We start from the raw sequence: 8,338 nt of genomic DNA, 5'->3' as shown, positions 1-8,338 counted from the left end.
TAGTATCAAAATAAATATAATCAAAATCAGTTACAACCGTAGCAGCTCAGGTCAGTTTAGTGTTATTGATTGAAGATAATGGAATAAAAACGTAACCATTGTCCAATAATTGACGAACCATGCGAGCATTGCCCAATAATTGAAGACCTTGTATCCATCGTCCAATGATTGAAGAAGCATCTGAATGCATTCCAAGGTTAATTATAATTGGTTAAAATCATAGATATATACTCACCTTATTCAACGGAAATGATGTGTAAGGAGTGTATTTAATTATCACTTTATTCTTAACCTAAGAGTAAAAAAGTTTAAAAATTTTTTTTTTTTGTATTTTTTATTGTATTTTTTTTTCATTTTTTTTTTAGTTTTTTTTTTGTTTGTTGTGTACGACTGAACAAGGGAAACTAAATATTTTTCGGTGTTCACTTTATCCATGTTAAAAAAAAAATGAAAGTTTTGAAGTCATAGCTTACTAGGCCATCAGACTAAAAGTAGAAAAATTTTGTATATCTATGTTCTTACACGAGCACACTAGATGTAAGCAAAGTAAAGTTTGAAATAAACTTGATCAACATACACACCACATAAGTCTATATACCAAATTTGGTAGCTCTGGTCATATAATATCCGAGTCTTCATACGGACGGAAGGAAGTACAAACTGACTGACAGACAGACATTTTTATGGATATAACATTAAAAGCTGGTTGAATCCTGAACAGCCGTGTCGATCTAGCCATTTCTGTCCGTTCGTCTGTTTGTATGAACACCTAGATCCCGGAGATTATCAGGGATACAGCCAGATCCCTGGTACATAGACCCGTGTAGTTTGTATGTAAATATATAGACTTTGCTTCAAATTTTTGACAAAACCTCTACCGCCCCCTCCAATTTAAAAAAAAATGGTTTTCTCAAAGACCATAACAGCCAAAGAGGTAACATTTAGCATGTCTACTTATATAGATAAATAAAAAATTTGCCACGCCTCCTACTGCCCCTGAAATAAAATAAAAAAAAACGATTATCTCCAGAAATATTTTAACTACTGCAATTGAATTCGACTTACTAAAATCTGTAGCTAATATGCAGCAAGGTACTAAATTGAATCAACATCGAACTGAAAATAGTCAAGTTATCCATAAAGACGTTTTTCTTCATTTGTGTGAGCCAAAAAGTGACATATGCTTAATACATTTATTTATTTAACAGTTTTGTTTTACTTAGTGCATGGTACACCGAAGTTGCTGACGCGACTTACTTACTTGACTTTAGTTTCCTTTCCCGTTATTTTTTATTTAAGCAATACGAATCGAACCCAAGCCGCATTTGAAACGGATTTGGTATTGCTCGTTTAGCATAATTAGTTAAAATGAGTAACAGATTTTCAATTTCGGGAATTATTTCAAATATTTGACAATTAGCCAACGAAAAAGCTCATTGAGTAAAGTTTTTCAATTAATTCTAACCATCCAGGGCCACAAATGGCCATGCGGTAAATTCATTTTCACCTTAATGCGGAGGGAAACATCGAACTAGAGGGCTCCTTCGTCCAGCAATTGCGGTGGCGATTTGACAAATTGTCGAAACGATGAGCGTGGGGCAAGTCTTTTGTTCAGTGGCATTCTGTGCGTTTCGGCTCGTTGTTGTTTTGCTTCTGTTTTGCTTTTTCACTTGTAATTTTGTTTTGCAGGTGGGTGATAAATGGCAAAGAAATCATGAAATAATGGCAAAACATTCGCTGGTCAACGGGCGGGCATAAATTTAGTCAGTGGGCTGCCAAACTCTTTAATTTACGAGTATATTTCATTTGATTTCACTTGCTTCTACTGAAACTTAGGCTTACTTTCGTGGTTGTGGTTTATTTACATGTTGGCACTTGAAGTCGAAGAAGACGGATATTTAATTTAATAATGCCTTCTATGTCTCTATTTAGCTAGTCAGGCTATATGTAACACATGGTTACCATATGCTGGAGTCGCCTTGTAAGCAATTACCGACACTCGCATACACCTAATTAAGTAAATTAATGTGCTGAATTTACACGCGGCACACAACATTATCAGCGCCAACAACAAAGTGGAACAGCCGCCACGACACTAATTACAAATGGAATGCTCCTAGGATAAAAAGTGTAACCGAGAATGAATGTTGTGTGTGTGTGAGTGTGTGTAGAGCTGTGCATCAGAAAAAGAAAGCCTTCAAATAATTCAAAAAATAAAAACCAGCTTAGCTTATAAAAGCCAAAAGGCAACAGGAGGGGAAATATTTGTGCTTATACAGTAAATCATCATGGCAGGGCATTAATTTCCTGAAACGATGGATTAAACAGGTAAAATAAAATTCTACCAAGATAAATGTATCAAGTAAATTATAATGATTTTCATGAATCATATTAAAATTCACTTTATCGATCTTAAAACGTTGTAGATATCAAAAAATTGCTTTAATATATGAAGACTTAGAGCCTTGAATCAACTTTTTAAATTTTAGTTTTGGACTTTGAATTGAAATATTCTGTATGATTTATTTGTTGCTAGACGGTGTGATTATAATCATACGGCTATATTTTTTCTCATTTAAGTAATATTTACTGTATTCGTGTCAAAGGGCTTTAACTGGAACGCCGGCAAGTATGCAATGGTTTGCTTTTTATATTTATTTTATGTTCACTCGTGCACCGCAAATAAATTTTATTTTATTTGGCGATGGAGTTTTCTTACATACACACACATACATCGGACTATGGTTGCTTCAATGTATGTGTGTTTGTATTTTTTATTTTTATTTTCTTTTTTTTTGTTTACAACTTGCCAAATGATGTTGACAGCCAAACAAACACTTGGCTCTCTCACTCACTCACTCACTCGTTCGCTCTGGCTGGCTGACTCGGCTGCTGAACATCTGCGTAATTAACAGGGAAATATATCTGAATATATGGAAATGTATGTACATATGTGCGTATGAGCATGTGTGTGAGTGTGCATGTGCCGGCAGTCGAAAATTACATACAAACATGCATAAATATTTGGTTTATTTTATGTAATTAAAATAAATTTGTGTGAAGTGTATTAATTAGGAGTTAAATGGGTTAAATAACATGAAAAGCCCAACACCAAACAGACAACCAACCAGCCAACAGCAGCAGCAGCATCCACCAACCCCAGCAATATAGTTTGTATATGTTGGCTGGGCATTAATTACGAGTATTTTGATATCTCCAGTTGTAAATTTTTTTTTTTTTTATTTTTGGGCATGACCTTTTTAATTGGAAATGACAGCGTTGTGACCATGACCGCAAAAACTACCACATATACATATATGTATATATACATATGTATATAGGTAAAACCTTAAATCGTTCTGGGTCTGGCTATGGGGATTATAATTGAAAAGGAAATTATCATGATACATTAAAATGATTTTGGTCAACTTTTGCTTATTGCTGCATGTTTGTTATTCCAGTCCATTTGAGTGCTTCAAAATGAATGGCAAAAGTCAGGAATAAGCAGGACAACCCACACATACTTAATTGGAGCCATTTGTGTCTGGCATCAAGTACATAGAAGCAAAGACCCAGCCAAATTGTGTCTAAACACTTTACATTGCAATTAGTAAGAGAAAAGATAGAGACAAAAAGAGAACATGTGTGCGGTAGAAAGTTAAAGGGAGAGTCAACAATGTAAACGATGCCATCTGCTCTGACTCTACCCGTCTGGTAACATGGCAACATTTTACACTCTTCATCTAAGTGCTCTGCATATGTAACTATCTAAGGTCTTCAACTATTTTCAGTGCATACTTTTTGGTCACATTCGTTAAAGCGTTTCCATTTGGCTTAAATAAGTTCTTTTCCACATTTCGAACTCACTGATTAACCCAACCAAACTCCAGCAGCAGCAAATTAAATAAACAGAGATAACTCACAACAAACTTTTAATTGAACAAAACCATCGTCGTCATGATGAAGCCAGTACATTGACTTGTTGTAAATTTCTTTCTTCTTTCCATACTTTTTTTTTGTTAGCTCTTCTTTTTTAACTCTGCATTTCTACCCGCTAGCCATTCATAATTACCGACAAGGTATCGCGGCAACAGAAGAAAAGAACTCACCTGGGCGCTATAGAGAAAACCACAAACTTGCCCTTTTGCATGTTTTCTGCATTTGACTTTAGTAAAAGTCGACTCTTGCGATGCTCAAATTTAAATATTTTATTTTTCAAAGTGATCATACATTTATAAATCTCTGCATATTTTATCCGTAGATTACAAATCATTTGTTTGGATAAGCACATAATCTATTACAACTATTAAAAGTTAAACCAACTTTTATTTTAAGCATATGTTCTCGAATAGTTTTCCTTTCCAAATTATAGGAAAAATATGTTCTACCGTGTTCTTTAAGGTTTTTGAATTCAAAAAACATCTCACATTACATATAATAACATACACATAATAACATACATATTTATCAAATTCTTTAGTGTCATCACAAATATGAATGTAGTTCCCTTTTAAAGGGTATACGAAAAAACAAATACGAATGGTGGTCCAAATAAAAAAAAATTTCTATACATGCATTTAACAAAGACCAAGTTCGAGTCGAGCGCATTTCAGGTAGGTATTTGTATATGTATGTGTCTGCTTAAGGTGTGTGTGTGTGTGCAATAGGAGCAGTGAACTTATATAAAAGAGCAAAAGGTAGAAAATTGCTTAAATGATTTCCTGCATTGCACGCTACAAAAGCTTTAAATGCAACATGCAAAAGTAGCAACAGCAACAGGAGAAGCAACTGCCCAGATAACTTAAAGAAAAACTTTAGGGCTAGTTCTTTTGATACCTTTTCCAATTCCAGACTGGACTGGAAATATTGTAGAATAGTTGAAACTGGTTTCAGTAGTTTGTCTAGAATGATTTTTGTATAATTTGAATCATTAGTTAAGTAGATGCACAAACAATGGAAAAGCCTTTTGATTCCCTTTTAAAGACTCAACAATTTTACTCAAGCCCAGTTTTAATAAGTAATTCAAGTGAACGCATAAAGCAGACTAACCTGGAACGAAATGGTATTGAAAGTTATTAGCAACAATCGCAACAACAACAAACAACTTGTTATTCTCAGCTCATCTAATTAAAACTAGTTAATCGAGCAACCCAACAAGTTGTTGTTGTTATGTAGCATTCAAGCACATTTCCAATAGAATTTTTTGTTGGACATTTTCACCTTCATCTATGCATATGTATGTGCCTTTGTGTATTTAGTTACTACATAAAAATTTGCAATGCAAACTTGATGGTTTAATTCAACAAAAGTTGATGCCAAATAATTGCACAAGGCAACTAAAATAAAATTCACGCTAAATTTAACAGAGAACAGTCGAGGCCATGATATGGCCTAAAGTAATAGAATATCAAATACCCAAACACACACACACACACATAGACTTACTCACACACCCACATACACGTTCGCAAATTCTAACAATGGTAAAGTAATGCTAATCAATTATGAATCAATGTGCGGAGAAGCAACGCAAAAGAAAGAAAAATGAAACGCGCAGACAAAATTGTACAATTGTGCGGAAAAAAGTCGATGAGAAGTGAGTGGAAGGAGGTACACACACATGTGAGTGTGTGTGTGTATATATATATACATATGTCGTCATTACGACAGCATTGTTGTGTTTATTTTAATCAGCGGTGACGCCAAAAAGCCACCAACAATGTTTGCAGCCTAGTCAAAAAAAAAGAAAAAAAAAAAATGGGAATCAACTCAACGAAGAAAACAAGAAAATAACCGAAAAGACGTGAAAAAAGAACAGTAAAAACAGAAACATCAAATCAAAAGTCAAGCAAAAGAGAGATAGTCCCCGACTATATGTACTACTTCAATGGCCACAGGGACTTACGTTATACTCTTTTTTACAAATGAGTTTTATTCATTTCCCGATAATGTTTGCCATATAATCGAAACGAGGGCGAAAGTAAATATACCAACCAAATGACATAAATATAAAATTAACAAAATTTAGCCAAATCAAACTAAATATAATTTCAGCAGACCATCCCTAAACATGGGTGAAAATTTCGACACTTGTGATTTCAGTTTTGTTTTCGACCAATTAAAGCAGCAGTTGGAATATAATATCAATTTGAAGTGCATTTATACATATTTATCAATAGTATCGGTTAAATATACTTGGAATAGTTTTCCTCGTACATACATATAAGCATAACATTTTATTTGTTATTTTATTAAGACATCATATTTTTTTTTACTTACGAAAAATACTAAATTTGCTAGTCAGTGAAAATTTAAGCTATGACTTTTTCAAATCCAGTAAATCTGATTCTACTTAAAAGGGAATTCGATCATCAGCTTAACATTTGTTGGCTCAATGTTGTTCCCTTCAATGTCCCGTGGCGTTTCAATTTGTTGCCAATTCGCATGGATATGCTTTTCAATTCAACTCCAATCGGTTGCCCGTCTGGACGGGCTGAGTCCTTTTACTTTTTATTTGTATTTGTACTGGTTTTTTCAGTATTTTTGTTTTTTTTTGTCGTGTTTGTCTGCCTTTTGCTTGCTGCCATTTTTATTTCCAATTGGGAAGCAATAAATGTGCGCGTGCGTTGGCAACAGCAGCAACATCAGCAACAGCGGCAACATCGACAGCAGCAGCAGAAGCAGCAGCAGCGGCAGCCATGCCAAACAATGAAAAAGACAAACAATCAGCAATCATGCCAAAATTTGTTTTCATTTTTGTGGCGCCCTACACTCACACACACACACATGTTCTGTGATTGCCAGCATAGCCATTTGGCATTGATTGAAGTGTATTTGTTATGCAGCCGAAAAGTGATGTTGCCCCTGCCAACCTCTTTATCCCCTCTCACTCATCACTAGGATGTTAAATTACTTCAACTATTGGCCTGACAAGGGAATCGAATTTAACCAATTGCCTGTCTGAGTTCTTTAACCGAACAAACAACTCCATACACATACATAGAGATATATGTATATATGTATAAATTCGGATATAAATTGTAATTTTTTATCGACTCTCAAAGCTAAAAATCTACATACTAATCCAAAAATGAAATCTAAGTAGTCCATGGCCAATGAAATGTCAAATTTCCGGTCACTTGGTAAATTCAAACACAAATTATTTCAGTACAACACAAGCATTTCAACCATTCGGACCTAAAAAAAAAAACAAAATTCGAAAACACAATTTAGTTTTAAGGATAAAGTGAAAATTTTCTAAAAAAAATTGTAAAAAATGTAAAAAAAAAGAAAAATTCCGAAAAACTAAAAAAAAATTTTTAAAATTCTGAAAAACTAAAAAAAAATTTTTAAAATTCCGAAAAACTAAAAAAAACGAGTAAAATTCCCAAAAATTAAAAAAAATAGTAAAAAATCAAAAACCTAAAAAAAATCTCTGCAACATCAAACGACGCTGCTCACCTTCAAAGAACGGTCTATTCTCTTCATAGCAAGTTTCTTCATATCGATTTTCATTATCCAACCCAAAAATGTTAATCTGCTCAACTTTAAGGAACGGTCTATTCTCTTTATAGCAAGTTTCTTCATATCTATTCTCAATATCCAACCCAAAAATGTTTATCCTGTAAGTAAATAAAGATACGAAAAGTAAGCAAAACCTAATTGAATTTACGCCCACAGCACAAAGAATTATTATCCAACTAAAAATGTTAATTCTGCTCAACTTCAAGGAACAGTCTATTCTCTTTATAGCAAGTTTCTTCATATCAATTTTCATTAGCCAATCCAAAAATGTTGATCCTGTAAGTAAATAAAGATACGAAAAGTAAGCCAAACCTAATTGAATCTACGCCCACAGCACAAAGAATTGTTAGGACAAAACACACATATACGATCTATTTTGACTGCACAGTAAATTATATTTTGATACTAACTCATTTGATCCTTATTTTTCTTTTAACTATTGACTTTATTCTTACAAAAAGAAGCTAAGGGAATATCATATCATCGTCGCAACTTGTTGAAGTGCATTAAATAGCTGCGTATTGTAAACATTAGCTTCCGATGCAGATATTTAAAAGGCAGTAAAAGCCTGAAACGTTCAGACATTTTCCGTCATTGACGGGGATCCTTGCAAAGGGGTCATACATTTTCAGAGCCCAGAGAACAGTTTATGTTGAAGTAAACAGAAACGGTTAACAGTTATTCAATCAAAAAGGCGCACCTGAACCGGGGAAGAAATGTTACCGAAGTCAAACGTAGAATTAAGAGATGCCAATCTAATCCTACAGAGGTTTATGTTATCATTCTAACTTCTACGATGCCTAGTAGTGCTCGA

General features: G+C 33.9%; 2 long non-coding RNA genes across 2 annotated transcripts; one reads left to right on the top strand and one right to left on the bottom strand.

Annotated features, from left to right (window-relative positions):
- LOC124460280 lies at positions 1 to 342 on the bottom strand. The gene is made up of 2 exons (XR_006954204.1): positions 236 to 342; positions 1 to 180 (listed from the first exon to the last, which is right to left on the bottom strand). It is a non-coding gene; the product is annotated as an uncharacterized LOC124460280 (long non-coding RNA).
- A 7,044-nt stretch (positions 343 to 7,386) lies between these two features.
- On the top strand, positions 7,387 to 7,937 carry LOC124460257. Its single transcript, XR_006954184.1, has 3 exons — positions 7,387 to 7,624; positions 7,681 to 7,802; positions 7,859 to 7,937. It is a non-coding gene; the product is annotated as an uncharacterized LOC124460257 (long non-coding RNA).
- The last annotated feature ends 401 nt before the right edge of the window (positions 7,938 to 8,338 follow it).

The sequence above is a fragment of the Drosophila willistoni genome, assembly GCF_018902025.1.
Source record: "Drosophila willistoni isolate 14030-0811.24 chromosome 2R unlocalized genomic scaffold, UCI_dwil_1.1 Seg167, whole genome shotgun sequence".
Lineage (NCBI taxonomy): Eukaryota > Metazoa > Arthropoda > Insecta > Diptera > Drosophilidae > Drosophila > Drosophila willistoni.
This window is presented reverse-complemented; position numbering and strand designations above follow the sequence as displayed.